Source organism: Sinocyclocheilus rhinocerous, unplaced genomic scaffold, assembly GCF_001515625.1.
Source record: "Sinocyclocheilus rhinocerous isolate Xijiao unplaced genomic scaffold, SAMN03320098_v1.1 scaffold914, whole genome shotgun sequence".
In the NCBI taxonomy this organism is placed as follows: Eukaryota; Metazoa; Chordata; class Actinopteri; order Cypriniformes; family Cyprinidae; genus Sinocyclocheilus; species Sinocyclocheilus rhinocerous.
This window is the reverse complement of record NW_015629521.1, coordinates 597,119-619,315: the sequence shown is the minus strand read 5'-3', so window position 1 is coordinate 619,315 and position 22,197 is coordinate 597,119.

Genomic DNA, 22,197 nt, shown 5'->3' with positions numbered 1-22,197 from the left:
GTTCACTGGGTTAAGGATTGGACACTGTGGGTTAAATAGGCTAAGTGGGTAACACTTTATTTTAAGGTGTCCTTGTTACACGTGTTACATGCACTTACTATTATAATAACAATAAATTGTGCATAATTACATGCAAGTAAGCCAAACCCTAACCATATAGTAAGTACATGTACTTAATTAATATTACTCAGCACTTAAATGTATAATTACACTGTAACAAGAACACCTTAAAATAAGTGTTTAGCATATATCAGGAAGGTGTGAATTTTGTAACAGTATTGGATCTGTTGAACATGTGGTACTTGAATGTCAAAAGTGTGAGAGAGAAAGGATAAAGATGAAAGAAAGCATAAGGAAATTGGGGGTGCAAGAGGAACTTCTGGGAAAAAATTCAAATGACATGAGTATTTATTTAGCTTTCTACAGACACTGGTTTAGCAAATAGGATATACAGTAGATTACAGTTTTGGAAATCATTAGTATTATAAAAGGGGAGGGTGGGAAGAAGGGAGAAGGAAAGTCTTCCTTCTAGATATGATTTATTTGAGCCCGGTCTCAGGAAAATGCGTATAAATAGTACGCCAAATAAAAAACGAAAACTCGTGGTATTGATACGCAAAAATGGACTTTGGCATGTATATGCTACGCGATGGGTAGGTTTAGGGTTGTGGGGTAGATGCGTATCATATGTACGCGAAAACTGCATATCGTATGCACGCCAACAAATTTCGTATCATATGCACGCGAAAACTGCGCATTATATGCACGCCAAACACATGCGTATCATATACACGCCAAAGTCCATTTTTGCGTATCAATACCACAAGTTTTCGTTTTTATTTGGCATACTATTTATATGCATTTTCATGAGACCGGGCTCAGACAGACAGTTATATTACACTATATTTAGTAGCACACAAGGAATTAATTGATTAAGCCCAAAGTGTCAACACTTCAAATCTCTGAGCGTACTCTGACCAGGAGCAGATGGCGTTGAATGATGCATTTTGTTGGAACAGTAAATATTGACAGGTGTGCTGGATGCCTTCTTCAGCTCTCTGTGGGCAGTCGAGAGAGGGCATACTAATTGGCAACCTCCACTGTGAGCCCAGACATTGGCAGCTGCCTGACAGATTCATGCCGACTGTGCTGGGCGAGCATGTACTGCACTTGACCTCTGCGTTCGCTCTTGCCAACAATTGCTCCAAAGACAATGTGAATGCTTGCACAAGAAGTCATTTTGAACAGATCTGACATCAATTGCGGTCCTGAACTCCTTGGTGGATTGAAATCGATTGCCTTACCTGGGCCCGCTTGACTTTTTAAAATCACAACTTCAGCCTTTGCACACTGGGAAAATATGTAAAAACTTCTGTGATAGCCACAAAAGTTTTGTGAAGTACTGTATAAGCCAGGACTGCTATATCTAAGACTCCAACTCCACTTATGCCTTATTATTTGTGAATTTTTGTGGAAAGTGTGTTTGTGCTAAATATTTTTAAACTAAATGCCAATCGAATTGATATATAATGCAACTGAATGTGCACTTGTAGTGTACTTGAAATCTTTAAAAGTATATTAAAAAACCTGTATTGTACTAATATAATATACAAACTATATTGTATATTATTGTATACTTATATATTGTAACTTCATTGTTACAATGTGTAATTACAAATATATTTAAATACATGGCATATATGTTTCAATATAAATCATACTGATATAAATCAGTAAAATACACACAAGAAATATGTTATAATTTTTGTAAACACATTTGGTTATGTCTTAGGTGAACATAAACAGTTGAGATAAAATACAATGTCTGTCAGTATATTAAATCTGCGAATTAGGTCTTAAAGTGACAGCAGCCAAAAAACCCTGCTACTGTGTCATTAATGTTATTCAAACATAAAAAAAAAGAAAAAGCGAAAATCACTCACTGCTCTTGACTGAATCATTTTTTGAGATTTGATAAAAATCACTGTACATTTTATTATTTTACAGTTGATCACTTTATTCTGTAGTTTTCTTCTTGATTTATTGATTTCTGTAGTATTTATCACCTGAATATTGTGAGACTTAACTGAAACAGTTTATTACATTTGTATCTGTCTTTGTTTATTTTATTATTGTTCTTGTTATTTGTTTCTTTGTTCTGACAGTTTACTTGTCTTCATTAAGCTTGATATCTTGAGGACCTACTAGTTTTTACTGCTAAGTAACTTGCAAAATAGTCTTAAAAACCAACATGAAAACAATTGTGATAAGACTGTGGATTGTGGTCCTTCCTGAAAAAACATTTTGATGATATTTTGCCATATCACCCACCCCTAGTCACAGTTGTAAACAAGACTGCTTTCAATATCTCAATGTCTCTTCAGTACAATGAATATATAAAATAATAAATAAAACTACACAGTCAAGTCTACTTGTGGGACTTGCTTGTTTCAGCCTCATCACTGCCTTGTCCTCATCTTATATGAAACAACTGTGATACTCACATTCATGTAAAATAGCCTAGTTAACACGTTTGGGATCTAGCAGCTTCAATACCCTGGCAATATTGCATGTTTCGTACCAGAAATGAACTGTTGCAGAAAAGGTTAGGTGCCACACAAAACGTAATGAGTAATTAGATTACTTATTACAAAAGTAGAAAGAGTACTTATACGTATTAAAAAATGTAGTCAAGTAGAGAGTAAAAGTTGCTGAAGTCTTTGATACTTCGTCAAAGTACAAAGTTCAGTAGCCAAAAATAGTTAAGTATAGTAACTAATTACATTTACACAAATACTCTACACCACTGCTCTTTTTAAAAGTATACTATAGTGTACCGATATGTCTTTTTAAAAAGGGTTGTATATGAAGATGTAAACAAAATGTTATTTTTCATGAACAATTGTAAATGTAAAAAATTGATTTGTGCTTACTGCTAACTGCAAGTGAGTGCTTAATTCTTTCTTAACAGAGTCATCGAAGCTTAACCTCAATACAAAAATTGGTTTCTTCAAACAGATCACCTGTATAGACAGTACTTTACCTGAGTCTTTTGATGAGATGGCACAGCAGGCAGTGCTCGTGTTGCAAAAGGACATACTGTATAATCCCTGACATCTCTTACAAGTACACAAGGACATACTTCCTCTCCAGCTCACTTAGAAAAGGTGCTGTCTTAGGAAGGACACCCATGTGTTAAGGAAAGCACTCACAAGTGTCAACCCGGGGATTCAAGGAGCTTCTCTGTCTCTCTGTAAGTCTTTGTCAAACCCCTTCAAGCCCCCAATGTCTCATTTCCAGGCCCCCTCCACCAGACAGATGACTTTATGGCCAACTTGCATGCCTGTTTGATCAAGCAGGCGACACATAAATGTCAGCCCATGCAGATTGAGATGTGAAGCAGCAGTAAATCCGACGAAAGCCGTCATAACCTTGGCTTGAAGCGGAAAGGGAAAATGGGGGAAGGAGGGGAAAGGGCAAAGAAATCATAGCGAACAGGAAACCCCTTATGCTGGCTTACCTAAATGAAGTGAATGTAAATCATCTCCAAATGTAGCGCAGGCTCCCCACAGATGCACTCTATCATCGACTGCACATTCATTATTTAGCAATGTAAAAGCTAATGAAGGAGCCGCAGGAGTGAGTCTTCGGGTTGGGCATGTGGCGTGTATGCACAAATGTGGGGACATCTTTCAGAAATAGTGTGGAAAACAGTAGGAATGGGTATCGTTATCTTCACTGGAAAATGTTAGATTATTCTCATTGCCATAATTTTCACAACAACTGTACAATACTTTGCATTCACAACTGTTCATTGAGTTTGCAGTAAACAGGACCACCAGAGTAATATCTTGCATGCTATTCAGAATTGAATTAGAAATGCATTTTAAATTCCAATTCAATTTCTGAATATGAATTGAGGAAATAGGATGAAGAATTGCGATTTGAGAATGCAAGGAAGTATGACTGCTTTTTAACGAGAAAAGCAAACTTTTAATCTTGGCTTGACAGCCTTGTATGAAAGTTTTGTATAAAGTTTAAAAAGCTTTGACATTTAAAGGTTTAGGACTTTTGGATAAATGAAGTAGATCAATAACTTTGACAGAGGCCTTGCACACTAGCGACAGGTGCTGCAAGAAAAACAGCAGTATTTTCTTGTAAATTTGCACCTCAGCATATTGTAGTACATTATAAAACAGTATTAAATAGTAACAGCATATTCAGTGTATATGAACAAATTTATCAAAATCATAAATGAATGCTGTCTTATTGGGACGTTACTTATCCCACCCCTACCACTATCCCTACTCCTATCTCTGCCATGCTGGACCTGCTGATCAGTAAAGGTGTTCTCAAAGGTCCAGGAAGGAAGGTTTTGATTATGGTAATATTATGAGATGTATGAGTCTCAGCCAATGTGTCAGCCCATCCGATCATCGTGAGGAAACCACATCCAACTTCAACTATAGGCCTATTAAATGCCATTAGGTGCTTTATTTGCACTTTTCAGAAATGTTTATCATTTTCATTTAAAATAAATGCCTCTCTGAACAGATCTGTGATGGTGTATAGGATAAAGAATGGAACTGGGAAAAGGTGAATTCAAACTCAGGTTGGTTGTGTATGCTTTCCTCACGGTTCAGTCACACTATCGAAATTTCCTAGGCAAATAAAGGCCCATTGTCTATTGAATACAAATAAGTCTCTTTCAAACCAAGCAGCTTTTTATTGGTTAATGGGAGGTGAATTTGCATGACCAACGTAAACCACTTGCGAAATCTGCACAGAACTTTTTAAACCCCCACATGAAACAATGATTGCACAGATTGCTATTAAAATGACTGGATTTCACCTGTGGAAATTTTGAAGAGCAATGATAAATGTGACTGCACCTTCCACACCACTGCTCCTGTTACTGGATTCAGGTTTCTTTTGTCATTTTGTCTGGCTTAACCAGACAATGGTGGGTGGAGTTAGTGCCAACAAGACAGTCTGTTTAGATTGCGCTACAGTTACACTGTTGCTGCAGGTTGTTAAGCGATCTTAACCAGATTGGTATTTTACTGGAGAAAAAAAGCAATTGGGCTAGTTTTGGGCTATAGTTTTGAATAGCAATTGGGCTGGTTTTGTTTTGCAGACCTGGCAAACCTGGAATATCTGCACTTAGTGTAAATAGACAGTTCAGATCTTTTGTGAAACAAGGTAGAACACCATACCTGTCTTGAATTTATTTCCATGGTGGTCCAGGCTTGTTTATGCTAGTTAGTGATAGTATAGAGCTGGACCAGCATAGTCATGCTGTTGAAGCTGGTTCACCAGAATGGTCTTAGTGCTGCTATAGTGCTGATCTAGCTGGTGGACCAGCATAATAGAGCTGAAGTTGGTTCACCAGCATGGTCTTTCGGGGTTGTGTATGTTGCAAGACTAAAACATTCAAAGTAGGGCTGCCCCCGAGTAAAGATTTTTCTGGTCGACTAGTAGTCGTTCGTTTAAAGCATTAGTCAACTAATCGCATGTTTATTAATAAACCATTTAAATCATAATACAGAGCCTTTAATTGCCTTCATAGCCTAATAAGCGCTCAAGCACACGCATAAAGCTTGCCACATCACACCGGCAGTAGTAACGATTATGAATATGTCAGGGAAAACCAGTAAGGAGACTGCATTAGCATTTTAATAATACATTGATAAACTAGTGCTTTTTTGTTTTCGGTTTAAGAGATGAAGGACGTCGGCAACACTGACTTGTTATCTCCGCAGTAGTGATGCACGGCATGCGCCTGTATGCATATTTCATATTGATTATGCCTATACATAATCTGAGAATATTTGTTTTCCATTTGAATTGGTTCATTTGAAAGTAGACATTTCACTCTCTATAGATATGTTTTCATATCTGTAAGGCAAATATACATGGAGTTCATAGAGTTCACAGAGACCGAGACGGCAGAACGCGCATCCTGTTTGCTTTCATTATTTTATAAAAGTGCAATGTTTTGTTGTTATTGTGAGTGCACACAAATGAATGTAGAGTCTTTACAGATTTGAAAGATGTATTACTCTTATCTGTATATCTTAATATTTTAAGAGTAAGTGAGCTCACCGGTGCCTCCATCTGCAGTGAGCGCTGCTGTCCAGATTCCACGCTCCGCACAGACACTTGAACAACGCACATTGCTCTAGGTTAACATTAGATTGAGCGGCCATGTAAAGTTGCTAATACTTACATATTTCAGATGATAAGCCATATTTGAGGTCGATGAATGATAGGTGAGCGTTTTGATGTCCTGCATTAATTCAGAGATATGAAAACAAAAAAATCCTAAAATAACAGCATACTGTAATCATAAACACTTTGTTCAATAACAGAGGGGTTATGAGAAGTGCTATTACCAGTAAATTGTTATAATATTAAATCATAATTGAAAATATCTGTTTTTAAAGACTTTAATGCTAATTTGAGAATTAATGTGTCAAAATCCAAAAGCTGTCAGTCACTGTTTCCAAAAAGTGTAGATAGTAAAAGGTACGTCGCTGCAGTCAGAAGCATGAAATAATGTAGACAGTAGTCAGGGTTCGGCAAAGATACATCAAAATGTATTTTAAAATAAAATACCAAATACCTTAATTTTAAGTTTATCAAAATAAACTACAAAATACAGCAGCTACACCAAGTATCAAAATAAACTACTGTATTTTTGTATTTTAAAAATACTAAAAAATACTTTTACAAGGGAGCATGACATTTCTTCACAAACCTTCCATCAATTGGCCTATTTGATCTATCTCTTCACCAATACACTGATGTTTGTGAACAAGTGAACAATGTTTGATAGCAACAGCTTTTCTCTGCCCGAGTCATGCAATAAATCTGACATATGCAACCAGTTAACAGATCAAATATTCACATATCCCTGTGATTTCCCAGATGAAGGTTAGTTTTAAAGTAACCAACAGTTTAATGTTTAACAGTTTGCGAATGACTCATAATTGTATCCTAATTTAGTTACATGGTGTTTGGTAACAAAGGGCCTACTTTGCATCAGCAGCACTGACTCAATGACAAACAAGTCATTCATAAGAAGACAACTGATATACAGGTATTCATAGCAACTAGTTTCTAACTACTTAATCATTTGATTGTTAGTCATAAATATAATAATATATTATGTGTCAGGCAGTCATTCATGCAATGGTATGTAAAATCATGATCCTATTTAAACAGCTACTTCAATTAGGGTACAATATTCAGCTTGAATGAATCGTTTGGTGTGATTTGCGAACCGATTTAAAAGGTTCATTGAAAATAATCAGTTCGTTCTTGAATCAGACACCGCTTCTGCGTGTCGGAGCACGTGATATATTATAAGAAGTAACGATATGTTTTATGAAATGTAGTGAAGTAAAAAGTACGATCTTATGCTTTGGAATGTAGTGAAGTAAAAGTAAAAGTTACTCAAAATAAAACTACTCCAGTAAAGTACAGATACTTGAAAAATGTACTTAAGTACAGTAACGAAGTAAAGCTACTCCGTTACTGTCCACCACTGCTTATTCCAGAAAAGTCACTCACCCAATACTGAATGGAGTTGTACAGCTGCAGCTCACGTGATGAATGTTGGGCTTGGGAGAAGGGTGTGTGTCTGAACTAAATCAGCACCCTGATAAAGAGGTTGACTGGCACAAAGTATTTTATGTATTTTGAAAATACAAAAATACTAATCTTAAATGTATTTAAATACAAATTACATTTGATTTTTGCCGAAGGCTTTAAAATACAAAATACAAAATAGTATTTTGTATTTCAAATACGTATTTTAAATTCATGTATCTGAAATACTGCCCATCCCTGACAATAGTGATACCATTCATTTTCATCAATTGCTGAAGTAGAATTAATTCAACCAATGTCAAGGGCCAAGTGTTCAAATATCCTTAATGGGGACGTCAAACAAACCATGCAAAAAAAATAAAGACAAAATTGTTTATAATAATTGGACACTGAGATGCTGTTTTTGGGGTTGTTTAAGCATGCTCTGGTGCGATATCATTGATTTCATTTGCAGTTTATTTCATCTAAGGCTGTGTGGCTGTGAGTCAGTAGAAGTTCTGTCTGCTTGTCTCTTCTCTTTTTTTCTGTTCTTGTTTTTCCTTGTATCTTCAGCAATTCTGCTTGTTAACTTGTTAAGTGTCATCACTAGTGGTCAGTCTTGTAAAGTGAATCTACTTTGTTTCGCTAACTGCAACATTGTTTCAGTCTTACTTTTACTCTGTGGATTGGGACCATATAAAAACTGAGTTATGATGTGCCATAAAACATGCAACCTACACCATGTGCTTTTCTTATATACTTATTTTTTAAATAATTTATTAAAATTAATTGGATAATTGGTCTTTATTTAACTATCAAAACACACTAAAAACATGATATGTAATTTCATTGTTGTGGTTTTGCTGGGATCATACCAGCACCCAAAAGATCCACCAGCACGCATTCCAAGCTGGTCCCAGCGTGCAAGACATAACTTATGCTGGTCCACCAGCACGCCTACTTCCCAGCATCCCATGTTGGAGACCAGCAAACCAGCAACCAGCATCCCAGGTGGGACGCCAGCAAACCAGCATCCCATACTGGTTCCAGCATGCAAAACATACCTTATGCTGGTGACCAGCAATGCTGGATTTTTCAGCAGGGTAGGTACTCGATTTTGATTTTGTGCATTACTGCATTCCGAAATATGTCACATTGCAATTGCAAAGACAGTGTTCACGTACTTTCTGTAAACTCTGTTTCAGGGCTAAAAGTTCCACAAAGAAAGCCACACATCTGTCATTTTGTGCAAACCATTCAAAAATATGTCTAAAAAAGACATATCGACCACACTTGTAAATGTCATAGCGATACAAGGATCTGAAGTAGGCCTATTGATGAAACATCATTGACAGAGTACTAAAATCAATATATAATAGTATCGCCACCACCATGGTGGAGAAAGATTTAGTGGAAAAGGAAAGATGGAAAAGTCTTGGTTAACTTTAAAACATGTAAAGTTAAACTGTTGACAGTGCACTGATAATGTTCCCTACTGTATTGGATATCCACACGAGCCTTAGCAGAATTGTTTGATTAACGCAAATGGCATCATTGAAAACAATGATACTGTTTAATGTGTCGTTAATGATATCGGTTGCACAGCTGTGCTCCGCATGGTTATTATCCATAATGGATTAATTATTAACATGCATTATGGATGTTGAGTAATGCTATTTCAAATGATGAAATCCACATTTTGAAATTCTTACTGTGACGATACAGTAGTTTTAATGAGGATTAAGTGCCTTGTGGGTTGAGTGTGAGCTCCTTAGTCTCAGCCCATACGGCTTTCTAATTAGAGGCCCGGTGGATTTAACCCTGTCTCATCAGCCCACTCAGACGAGGGGCTCTATTAATTGGCTCTGGCGAGTTGTCATGGATCTTCATTTCGCCATGGCTTCAACCAGTATGAAGTCTGAGAAACATATTCACTTGTGCAAATATTGACCCTTAAGACACAACATACTTCAAGCACCAGCAGCTTCCAGTGTTTATTACCCGCATGATCCACCATGATTACCTCCGTATTCTCAATTTCACCGCATGTTTTTTTTTCTTTTTTTTTTTTCTTCAGGTATCACCGCTTCACACTTGGCATGTCCTTATTTTTCCTTTATTCATTTTCTAGCATTTACTGTTGTTAGACTATATTTTTGTTGTGGTTATTAATAAATCCAAATAATCCAAATAAATTTAAGAAAAATATTTTAGAGATATTTTTCACTACAATATTTTAGACAAGAACAAAATGTGACAGTTTAACCACTGATGACTAAATTTGATTTAATTTGTATCATTTGGTTCATTGTTGCTCATTCTGACTGTGAATGTAATTCTGATTTTAATTTACCACTCCATTTTTTGCTCACTACGGTCATTAACAAACACTTCAATGTTTTGGGAGTTAAGGCCCATTCACACCAAAGCTGATACCTATAACGGTAACTATAAAGTTTCAATAATCATTCTAATTCTAAATCATTATCATGTTGGAATCCACCAAATATTAAAGAGCCTGTGCATTTAAATCAGAAGACAACAAAATGTGTGCGTGATTATAATCAACAGAATGTTATTGTTTATTGGTGTGGATGCTAATATACTTTACATTATAGTTTTCTTTATACAGTAGTTACCAATCTTTTTTGTGAATGACCTTTACAACCATATGCAAATGTGAATATGTACAGAGTATAGTTCCATAAAGATAATAAAGATGTATTAAAAGTTGTCACTATCTAGATCTTTCAGGGTTTAATGTGGTTTTAGAATGTAAATTTTTAGGAGAAAAGTTAGAAAGCTGCAGCATGTGCATGGCCTTTGTGCAAAAGAAAATTAACTGTGAAAAAGTGCTGCGATTTGCTCAGTCTGATTGAGACTTGTATGAAATTTGATATTTGGTCTTTCTCTGGTCTTTTAAGGCTGTGCCCAAATGCATGCTTACCCATATTGAATGGTCTTTCTTTCTCTGTTGCTTTCAATCTATTTCTTTCTCTCTCGTCCTCCCTCTCTGTAAAACCAAGGAATTGATGGGGGCCGGAAGCCAGAGCATGTAGAGCCGTCAGAAGTACTCATCTTTGACAGGGAATAGAGGTGAGTTTCCCGACCCATTCAGCTCTCGCTGTGCAGAAAAATCAGAGAGATCAAGAAGAGTGAGGAACATGTGAGCTTTTCCCGGCTGACTCACGCTTTGCCTCCGGATGTGCAGTGATCCCCCGCCAACACAGCAAGTTACTAAACCACACAATTGACCTGGGTTTATAGATGTAAGAATGCCAGATTTGTCAGTTTTTGATGTGCATAGACACCATCTCATACCAACATTTTCCTATTAATTTTGCAGATGGTGGAAGGAAGGTGATATTTATTCCAAAGCTGGGCTGTGGAATAAAGATCTGATCACGGTCTTGCTATAATGTCTGATAGTGTGAATTTATGGTAATAATGTCTGGTTATTTATATATTCTTTGGAGAAAAGCTTAACAACATATAACATCAGCCAGCAGTCAATACATTTTGAATGTGTAAAATAAAATAAAATAAAATAAAATTTAATTAAATTAAATTAAATAATGCATTTATTTAAAACTGCAGTCCGCAAGTTTTGCCTCTTTGTCGCCACCTCTGTTTGAAACCCGCAATTGCAGTTATTTGCAGAATTATCTTCCTTGCGTGGGTTGTGCACCGGCATGGCTCCAGCACAGATTAATCTAATGGTTTGATGTGTGGCTGTCAGTCACCGCACTGGTGTGGATACTGTACTTCTGAATCACAGATTCTACGTCTTGGAATTATGACCCAAATCATCATCTGAACAAGTAAAAGTCTGCCACTTTTGTTCTGACCAACTGAGGAAAAAAGCATTACAATAAATTGTGCTGCCAGTAGTGATTAAATCTAATGATCGGTTAGCTCATATCACATCAAACCGTGCAAGTTATTATTACTGTTTGTTCTCAAATTGTTAATGTTAACAACATCAGCCTTGCGTGACTACATGTATGTAGTGTGTATTAGCGAGTAGATTTCAATTTCTGTACAGTCTAATCTCTAAGTGTCATGCCATTCGAATTTCATATAAAGAAGTTATTTTAACCCAAAAAGCAAATTATTCTTCCTTAAAAACTGGTTCTTTTTAAAATACAAATATTGTGTAATCCCACGTAGACTATTTGAGATGCACATTTAAAACTGGAATATAATGTAATTTCAGTCACATGTGTTTCATAAACACATAATCCTTTATGGATCTGCCTTCAAAATGATAAATGTAATTATTCCAGCTGCTGTGAGAAAAGGCTATAAACGATCCGCCACCTGCAGCATCCTCACATGCGATATAGCCTATTAGCCAGGACAACTTCTTTATGTTTACAGACGTGACATAATGATGCTGTGTCATGCTCGAATTTCCTGAAAATCCCTACCAGTACCACTCAAATTAGAAAACATTATTAAAAGCTTACAGTTGTGAATCAGGCTAAGGTAAGGACATAGTTTTGAACACTGGCTGGGTATGTACTTGCTCAAAAATTGATTTTGGATTATTTTTAACCAAAAAAATTTACGGACTGCAGCTTTAATAAAAAATACAGTGAATTATTGTTAGAACTATTTTCTATTTTAATATATTTTCAAATATATGCTTTGCTTTCGTTTGGATTAATAAAGACTGTTGATGTGAATTCCCTACGTCTCCTTGCTCCTTCACTCCTCGCTCCTCGACTCCATCACGGCGCCCCTTCTCCCCGTGTTTGTTTTTCGTTTTTTAAGTCTTTTGTTTTCCTGAGTGTTTCTCACTGCGGCATTGAAGTAGCCGCTCGTTTTATCGCCCTAACCCACAGAGATCTCCCCTCCGTGGAGTATGCGTGGGAGTTCAGCAAAATCGCAGCAAAAACAGCACTGGACGACGCCACGCTCAACTCTCTGTTCTGGATCAGGGCCAATTGCTATCGCCCTGTGGACCTCCCAGACACCACAGGACTGAGCTGGAGGGAAGGGATCCTCCGGTGTCTGGAGAGCGTCCAGCCCCGATCCAGAACCAGGCCGCCGGCCGTGGCATTCTCAAGCCCGCCGGCCGCTCCAGTAGTCCGCCGAGAGCTGGAGGGAAGGGATCCTCCGGTGTCTGGAGAGCGTCCAGCCCCGATCCAGAACCAGGCCGCCGGCCGTGGCATTCTCAAGCCCGCCGGCCGCTCCAGTGTCAAGTCCGCCGATCACACCTTTCACCCCAAACATAAAGGTGAATCTAAGGAGGAGAAGGCAGTTGGTTCTAGTCCCTAGGCTCACTCCAGTGTCGGCTCCAGCCCCAGAGTTCGCTCCAGTGTCGGCTCCAGCCCCTGAATCCAGCCCAGTGAGGGCTTCTGTCCCCGAGTTTAGCCCACGGGGGGCTCCTGTTCCTGTGTTTAGCCCACGGAGGGATCCTGTCCCCGAGTTTAGCCCAGTGAGGGCACCAGTCCCCGAGTTTAGCCCAGAGAGGGCTCCAGTGCCCGAGTTTAGCCCAGAGAGGGCTCCAGTCCCCATGTCATGCCCAAGGAGGGCTTCAGTTTCCACGTCCAGCCCAAGGAGGGCTCCAGTCCCCAAGTCAAGCCCAGGGAGGGCCACTGTTCCCGAGTTAGGCCTACGGAGGGCCTCTAAAGATGATATTCTCCCCAAGGATTTTTTTTGGGGGGTAGTATTGGTCCGTTCGTGGAGGCCGGGCCGAGTGCCGAGGCCAGGCTCCCCGAGCTCCCTGTTCTGCCATGGCCTCCTGAACTGCCTGCTTCGCCATGGCTTCCTAAGTCTGCCTGCTCCTTCATGGCTTCCTAGTCTGCCTGCTCCGCCATGGCTTCCTAGTCTGCCTGCTCCGCCATGACCCCTGAGCTCCCTGTGCCGCCATGGTACCCTGGACTGCCTGATCCACCTTGGAGGTATGTCCCAGTCCTGCACCAGCCTCCAGGGTGCCCACCCCCAATAATGTCAGACTCTGTTCCTTGTTTTGTGTATGTTTTGCTCCCCATGTGTTTCCATGCCCTTATTTGGTTTTCCTGTTCCTGCTCCCTGATTGTTTCCAATTTTATTCCAGGTGTGTCTCGTCTTCCCCTGATTGTGTTGTATTCTTAAGGAGTGTTTTGTTCTAAGTTCTCTGTCTGGTATTGTTCGTCTATCCCCTCTGCTATGTGCTTTGCTTTCGTTTGGATTAATAAAGACTGTTGATGTGAATTCCTTACATCTCCTTGCTCCTCGCTCCATCACAGTAGCAGCAGCGATCGTGATTATATATATATATATATATTATTTATTTATTTTTGTATGTATGTATATTTATGTATTTATTTAATTGCCTTTATATTCCTGACAAGTAACTGCAATTAGTTATATCTATGTGTGACCCCACCTGACTATTAGAGTGCAAATATTTTCATGAATCATCCATCAATTTTGATCAGGTAACAACTGTACATTTTACAGTTTTATGAGCCCTTTTTTATATATAGTGGATGCCTGTAGTGCTTCATTAGTGCCTCTGACATCCAGAGGGAAATTAGAAGAAGAAGAAGGAGATGATTGATCAGAGCTGCTACCCTGATGTTTATCTTTTTTACTGGCTCATTGCATTTGTCTCCGCCTGCCACCCCCTTGATCAATAATGTAAATTCCCAGCAATAACTGAGGCTGATTAATATTGAGAGCAGAAGTCTTCACTCATGGCCTGAGAGCCATTAGGAACGCACAGGAGCATATCCACATACACAGGCACATCTTTATCTGACCTCACGCTAAACATCTGATTGATACACTCCTTTACAATAGAGCACTGTGCCGCCACGCAAATGTTATTAGCTATGCCACAAATGAAATATTACTCATAAATGTCTCTAATACAATCATTTCAGATCGCAACCTTGAATAAATGGATGCATTTATGTTCGGTTCCATTCAACGTCGGATCTGGGATATTCTTGCTTCATCTCTAACTCATCCTATGCTACACTGACTGATGCTCTGAAGATGGCATAACATCCACTGGTAGCTTTCCACTGACTGTTAGCTTTGTTTATCAACAAGTCTACTAGCAACCAAATTACAGTGGATAAATAATTTCTGCAACAGATTTCACAGTTACACTATATGATTGTGATAGTTCACTTTAGACACTTTAGACCTGTAAGCAGTGCTCGGTAGTAAATGATTACATGTAATCTGGATTACATAATCAGATTCCAAAAATGTAGTATGTTTGATTGATTATATTTTAAAATGCTCATAATCAGATTAAAGTTAATTTTATATAGATTACATGATATTATACATTTTATAGATTACATATTATTACAAAATGGCAGTCAATTATTAATAATTTATGGATTTTCCCTCATTCTTTTTTGTTTTCTCTCTCTCTCTCTCTCTCTCTCTCTTAAAGGGGTGGTTGATTGCGATTTCACTTTTTTAACGTTAGTGTGTAATGTTGCTGTTTGAGCATAAATAATATCTGCAAAGTTAGGACACTGAAAGTTCAATGCAAAAGGAGTTACCTTCTTTTAAAATTATGGCAGTTTAATGCCTACAAAAAACGACTCTTAGGGACTACAACGAGTTACTTCCCGAGTTTGTGATGTTGTTGCCATGCCGTAAAATCTAGGGGTGCACAAAAAAATCTATTCATATATGAATCGTGATTCTGTCTTCTAACAATTCTAATGGATTCAAAATTTCAAAATCAATGTTCTAAAGCAGCGGTTCTTAATCCTGTTCCTCGCGTCCCCCTGCCCACGCTCTGCTCTGCATCTCTCTCTCTCACCTGATCATCAGCTCGTCAGCTCCAATAAACTGTGTTCCAATTATAAACTTTATGTGTATAGACAGACAGATATTTTTTCACATAGCTATGACAAGCATTAAACATGCAGTTGTGTGATGTATTAAAGCTTTAATCAGGATAAAACCGTATACTGAAAGCTAACATAAGCAGTAGCATTTACAGATAACAGCCTATCTAAAAGTATGAGACAACAACAACAAAAAACATAGCATTAAGAGCCGTGTGCTTGCACAGGTTCTGTGCGATCCTCTTCACTAATATTCTTTGAGTCTCAATTGAGCTCAAATTGCTAAGCGATATTGACGACGCCATTGTTTACAATACAAGCGGAGCATATTCTGAGCTGAGGGGCATGACGTTTAGACGCATACTGGTGGTTTAGCGAATCACAACACACTGGGCCAGCTAACCAATCTTAGCAGATATTAATACAGTCTATTAATACTCTAATGACTGTAGTTGACATGTAGTTGCAAAGTTACTTACTGGTATTATAATATCTAAAGTGGACTATCCAAAAGTTTTACTGATTACACTTATCCAAACAGGAAATGAATCTGAAGGAACCCCCATGTCATTAGCCTTCTTTAGGTACATGTCCACCAGACACTGATAACATGTATTCTTGCTTTGAAAACTATAGAAAAGCAACATAATGGAACAGAATCAATGGGGTCTCAAGACATGGTTTTATTAACTATTTTTATATAAGTCTTTAAGTTTAGATTAGCGAGTCAACTCCCAAGCTCGACCATCCTGACCTTTCTGAAAGATGTAAATGCAGACGTTCCTACTTGAACTGAATGCAGCATTTAGCAACAGAGAACTTTGACCCTTCGTTTCTGCAAATCATTCTCATTTCCATTTCTTCTCCCTGTATTCTCTCGGTTTCTTTGCGGCTCAGTTGCTGGGCAAAGATGAGAAGAAAGTTCCAGAAGAACCTAGTTTCCACTCATAACCTCAAATTCTGCTCTCTAAAAAAGCTTTTAGTCTAATTTATTCCCTCATCTCAACATTATCTCAACTTCAACTTTAATTTCTCAAATTAATGTCCCTCAGAGAAATTACCAGAAATACATTTACTGCTGTTCAATGACCCGGACGACTCTTTTTTTCCTCTCCATGGTATAATTAACAGCTCATTTTAAATTGTATTGCTATACTGTAAAAGCATTTTTTAATAAAAGTTCTGATTTTAAAAATGTGATTGGATAAGCCATGTGTGAAGCCTTTTTTTTTTTTTTTTTGCTGATAGTCGTACACCTGTGACTGTGCAGCAGTGAAATGTTTTAAGCTAATTACTACAGTAACTACATTATTTGGCAGATAAATTGTTAATTGGGTTCCACTTTAAATTAGGTGGCCTTAACTACTATGTACTTACATTGAAATTAATGTTTTGATAAAATGCACTTATTGTGTACTTCTATTAAAAAAAAATAAATACCTGAATGTAATTACATCTGTAATTAATGTCTGTAACTGCATATATACTTACATTGTTAACCCATCACTTACACCTTAACCCACCCTTAAACCTACCCATACCACCAAATCTGTCCCTAACCTTACCTGTATCCCACCTCAATAGCAGCAAACGTGTTTTGCAATGCAATATGATGCACAAGGTCCCACTTTATATTAAGTGACCCTAATTCCTGTGTACTTACTATGTACACATCTAGTTACTATGTATGTAACCACAGTGTAAGTACACATTGGTACATAGTCTCTACAGCTGTAATGTTTGTGTAACTACACATATGTAACAACCACTGAATGGTATGTGTAAATACAAATGTGTAACAGGACATTGGTAACAACACTTTTTGGTAATGAAAGTACAAATGTGTAACAGGGCTAACAGCACTTTTTTGGTAAAGAAAGTGTTAAACTTTATATTAAGTAAACATTTCCTATGGATTTACCATGTAATTACTCTGATGTTACACAGCAGTGGCCAGTAAGTTAGGCTTTACATATAAATTGTGGTTGGTGTCCAAAATGTTACACTTTAAGTGGGCAGTTCCTGAGGAGTTACCATGTAAGTACACTGGTATTCCAGTGGTACACCAACTCCACCAACTTGAGATCCAACTCCTCCCACTTTACATATCCCTAAACCTACCCATTTCCACCCCTAAACCTACCCATCTCCACACCCTGGATCAAATTGTTCCAATTACTCTTATACATATTGTTGTTACGAAATGTAGTTATATATGTCCTGTTACACATTTGTACTTACACAAACCATTCGGAGGGTTGTTACATGTGTGTAGTTACAGAAATATTACAGCTCTAGATACTATGTACCAATATGTATTTACACTGTGGTTACATACTACGTATACATCTAGTTACTATGTAAGTACACAGGTAATAGGGCCACTTAATATAAAGTGGGACCGCACATATTTTAAGGTGTCCTTGTTACACATGTTGCATGTACTATTTTAATAACAATAAATTATGTGTAATTACATGCAAGTAACCCTAAAACAGACCCTAATCCTAACCCTAACCATATAGTGAGTTAATGTAGTTAATTAATATTAATCAGTACTTAAATGTATAATTACACTGTTACACTTTATTTAAGGGTGTCCTTGTTACAATTGATTTTTAACAGTTACAAACAAACGTTTTGAGAGAGACCTATCTTGGTTAAGCATCAATATAGCGTGATTTTTCTCACACTACAATAATTACTGTTTTTGCATCATTGTAAGGGATAGGTTTAGGGTTGGGGTAGGTGTAGACATTAATAAAACACAATCTATTAGGTCTAAAATGTAATTTATTGTTAGCTTCAAGTTTTTGCTGCATCCCTTCTAGCCAACAACCACCTTTCATGAGCTCTGAAACTGTTAAGAAATATACTGTATACAAAGCAGTGCGAATTCAACTTGGTTACAAAAATGTTTTGAATAGTTCCTGGTGTAGATCTACACTACCAAATGATCCAGCAATCAGAGAAGTCGCTCTTACCAAAATTGCTTTTGGCTCTTCAATGGCTTCACTTGGAAACCAAAAAAATGAGACAAAGGCCATTTCCTAATCATTTCTTCCAAGAGAAAGAAAGTCTGTTGTGTAATTTGTGAAGGATAATCACAAATAGATTGTCCCGATTAGCAGTCTGTGTGATATGACTGGATGTTTTCCCGTCATATCTCAGGGCACAGGTGGTGTGGGTGAAGCGCGGCCCACGGAGGGAGAGAAATAGAGGGATTATGACCCATGAACAAAAAAAAAAAAAAAACACTTTCCCTGCAATGAGCTTTTTCATTTATATGGGTGAAATGAGAGCCTGAAATTTAAGTATGTTATATAATTCCTCACAGCTTACTGATCGAGTCAAGCACTTTGGTGTCATTTATAGAGATGGCAGGGAACTACAGAGGAGAAAAAGTCAAGAAATTCTTCCCCTGAAGCTGCAGGTCAGAGTTTTGAATCATGAAATATAAAGACAGCTGAGACGTGTCTGTGCTGTGCTATCAGGAGGAGTGAAAGTCTCTTAGCCCTCTATCAATAAAGCAGTACGTGAGTTAAATTATTTGTATATAGACACGCTATCATGCTCACTGTCCTGTTAGCAACTGCGTCAGCTGACAGAAAGACTAAACTGCTGTATCAGATGCTGCTGTCATCCAGGCGAAGCCTTGTCCAGCGTCTGCTGCTGCTGTTCTGCTGTCAAATACTGCAGGCGCATAGCGAGTTCATTGCTTTTGTTTGTCTATGCTGATGCTGCTGGCCGAGTCCTGAGTGGATCAAAAACTCAAAAACGAGTAGGTTAGGCTAAATGTACAGTCAGCCACCGCAAATTAAACAACAGTTAGGGCCCTTTTGCTAACATTCCCATTAAGTTATGAAAATGCTATTTCTGAATGTTCTCTGTACATTTAAAATGTTGTTTTTTTATGTTTTTAAAAAGTTAAGGGACCATTTCATTTCATCATTTATCATTGTATCATTTATTTGATCATTTTATCGTTTATAATAATTTTGTTTTCTGAAGGTTCTGAAATGAGAGGAAACATAAAAATAATAAATAAATAAATAAAACATTGGCAGATTCATCAGGACTTCAACAGTGACATCAACTTCAGTGTTCTTGAATTCTTGTTCACTCACAGTGTCTTTCTTCTCACATAACATAATTTAAAGTAATAAAACTCAAATCAATCCATTTATTACATAGCTTTACACAGGGGTCCTGATCACTGCACTATAATTTGAGTCAAAAATTGCTAATAGCTATTTGATAGTTAAAAGGGTAGTTCACCCCAAAAATGAAAATTTGCTGTAAATTAACTCTCCCTCAGGCCATACAAGATGTATATGTGACTTTTTTATTTCCTTCAGTAGAACAGCAAAGAAGATTTTTTTTGCTGAAACCATGGTCCTTAGTGATTCATAAAATGCAAGTCAGCAGCTACCGGCATGAGAGTCCAAATAAACCAAACTAAGACAAATTGAATGGCTCCTGATGATATATTGAGGTCTTATGAAGTAAAACGATCAATCTGTGCAAGAAACTGAACATTTACAACATTATTACCTGTAATCCATAGCCTGGGGAAGACAAATGGGGAAGTCTGGTTATTTTGAGCAAATTAGTTCTATCAGACAGTTTGTTTCAATGAACTGATAGTATTCTCAATTTAAATCAGTAGAGGTTTTTACCTGGAAACAATATTCAACATGTCACAACTTAACATGCAGAATTGGCAAGAACTGAAACTTTAAGCTATAAGAAAATTTAAGGTAAAAAAAAAAAAATCCTGTCATTTCTGCGAACCTCTTAAAGTGACCTTTAAAGATAAATTAAATTCAGCTTAGCTGACTCTTACGTGAACTACAGCTGTTCACACAAAGGGAGAATGTTGTTCTGTAACGCTCCAAAGACTTCAATCACTGACACCAAAGGTCAATACTTTATATAGATATCTATTAAACTAGTTATCAGGTGTGGAAAACAATTTATTTTTCATTATTCTTCACCTGTTTTTTTGTTTGTTTTTTTTTAGTAAACTGCTTGTGCTATGATCAGTGTTAGGGAAGCTACTGAAGTTTCTCAAGTTAGTAGTTGGCTACACCCTTGTGTAAAAGGTGCTTGTGTGCTGTACTGTATTAAATGTGCCTTTTGTAATATAATTAAGTGCACTTTTAAACAATTACACTTTGTAATAATGTTAAATTAAAAGATTAACATACATTTTAAATCATGTTTTAAGTATTTTGTCATGTTAGTAGTTGGCTACACCCTTGTGTAAAAGGTGCTTGTGTGCTGTACTGTATTAAATGTGCCTTTAAAAGTATATAGTATAATATTGTAGATAATGCAATATTAATGAAATAAAAGGCAACTTAAGTGTACTTAAAAACAGTACACTTGCATGATTATGTTTTGTAATATAATTAAGTGCACTTTTAAACAATTACACTTTGTAATAATGTTAAATTAAAAGATTAACATACATTTTAAATCATGTTTTAAGTATTTTGTCATGTTTTAAAATGCACTTATTTTGACCTATTGAATAACATGCCAATATTCACCGTATATAGTATGGAAACGTACTGTTAACCAGTTAACAGGTTTTTACTGTAGCATTTTTACAGTCTTTTACTGTTAAAATCACTATCATTTTTTACAGTGTCAAGTCAAGTCAAGTCAAGTTTATTTGTACAGCGCTTTTCACGATACAAATCATTGCAAAGCAACTTTACAGCAAATTAAGTTTCTACAATATTTAGTGGTAGCTTATCAGTGGTGACTGTCAATTAGTGCATGTAAAGTACTTGATTGTAGTTGTAACTATAATCTGTTATTCAATATTGCATTAAAAGTTAATATATTTTAAAATCACTAAATTGAACGATCATTATAAATGTGTGATTACAGATATATTTAAATAAATGACAATAAAGTTAAAGAAATTACATTAAAGTATTTTAGTATACAATAAAGGCTTGTCAGTGCATTCAGCAGTAAACTTTAACCAACCAAAACAATATAAATAATTGTGAAATTACATATAAAGATGAACAGAAGTCCTTATTAAAATAAGCACGCAGAAGTTCTGCTAAGCATTTAGCAACATTTAACAAAATGTTTTGCTAGAAAAAAAGTGTAAAATACCTTGCAGGGACTAAGTGATTTAGATATCCCGATGCAAATTAGTGTTTGATTATTGCCTCAGTTTGCACCGATTATTTGATTATTGTTCAGTTTGCTATAAAGCCACGTTCACAATGCAATATAGTGATATAGCACAATGCAGCAATGCTCACGCTACATTGGAATAAATATCTCATTATATCTTCTGTCATGGCATTGAAAAATGTTAAGTTAATAGCACTGCTACTTTTGGCTCCCCAAATGTCTTTGATGTAGTTAAATCCTCGCTTTAATTTGAAATCAAGATGACTTTAAAATCAATGCTAAATCCTTTCTTGAGGCAAATGTTTGGCTGATGTTTAATGTACTTACAGAGTACGAAACCACAACACAAGGAATCCATATCAAATTGAACAAATATGCTTATGGATGCGCAACATTTTCACTTGCTCCTACTTGACATGGCACAACTTCAGACAGCAGCAGCTCTAACAAAACAAGCATTTGAACAGATAATACTTTCATCGCAACTGCAGGAAGTTAATCCTATTAGAACCCAGCTGTCATCATGGTAACCCTGCGTTTTTATTCATTTTGTACCAGGATCTTTCCGCCCATTTTCTCATGGAAAGCTACTGTGAAGGTTTCTCCATCCAGTCTTTGGCTTGTGACGGCTAAC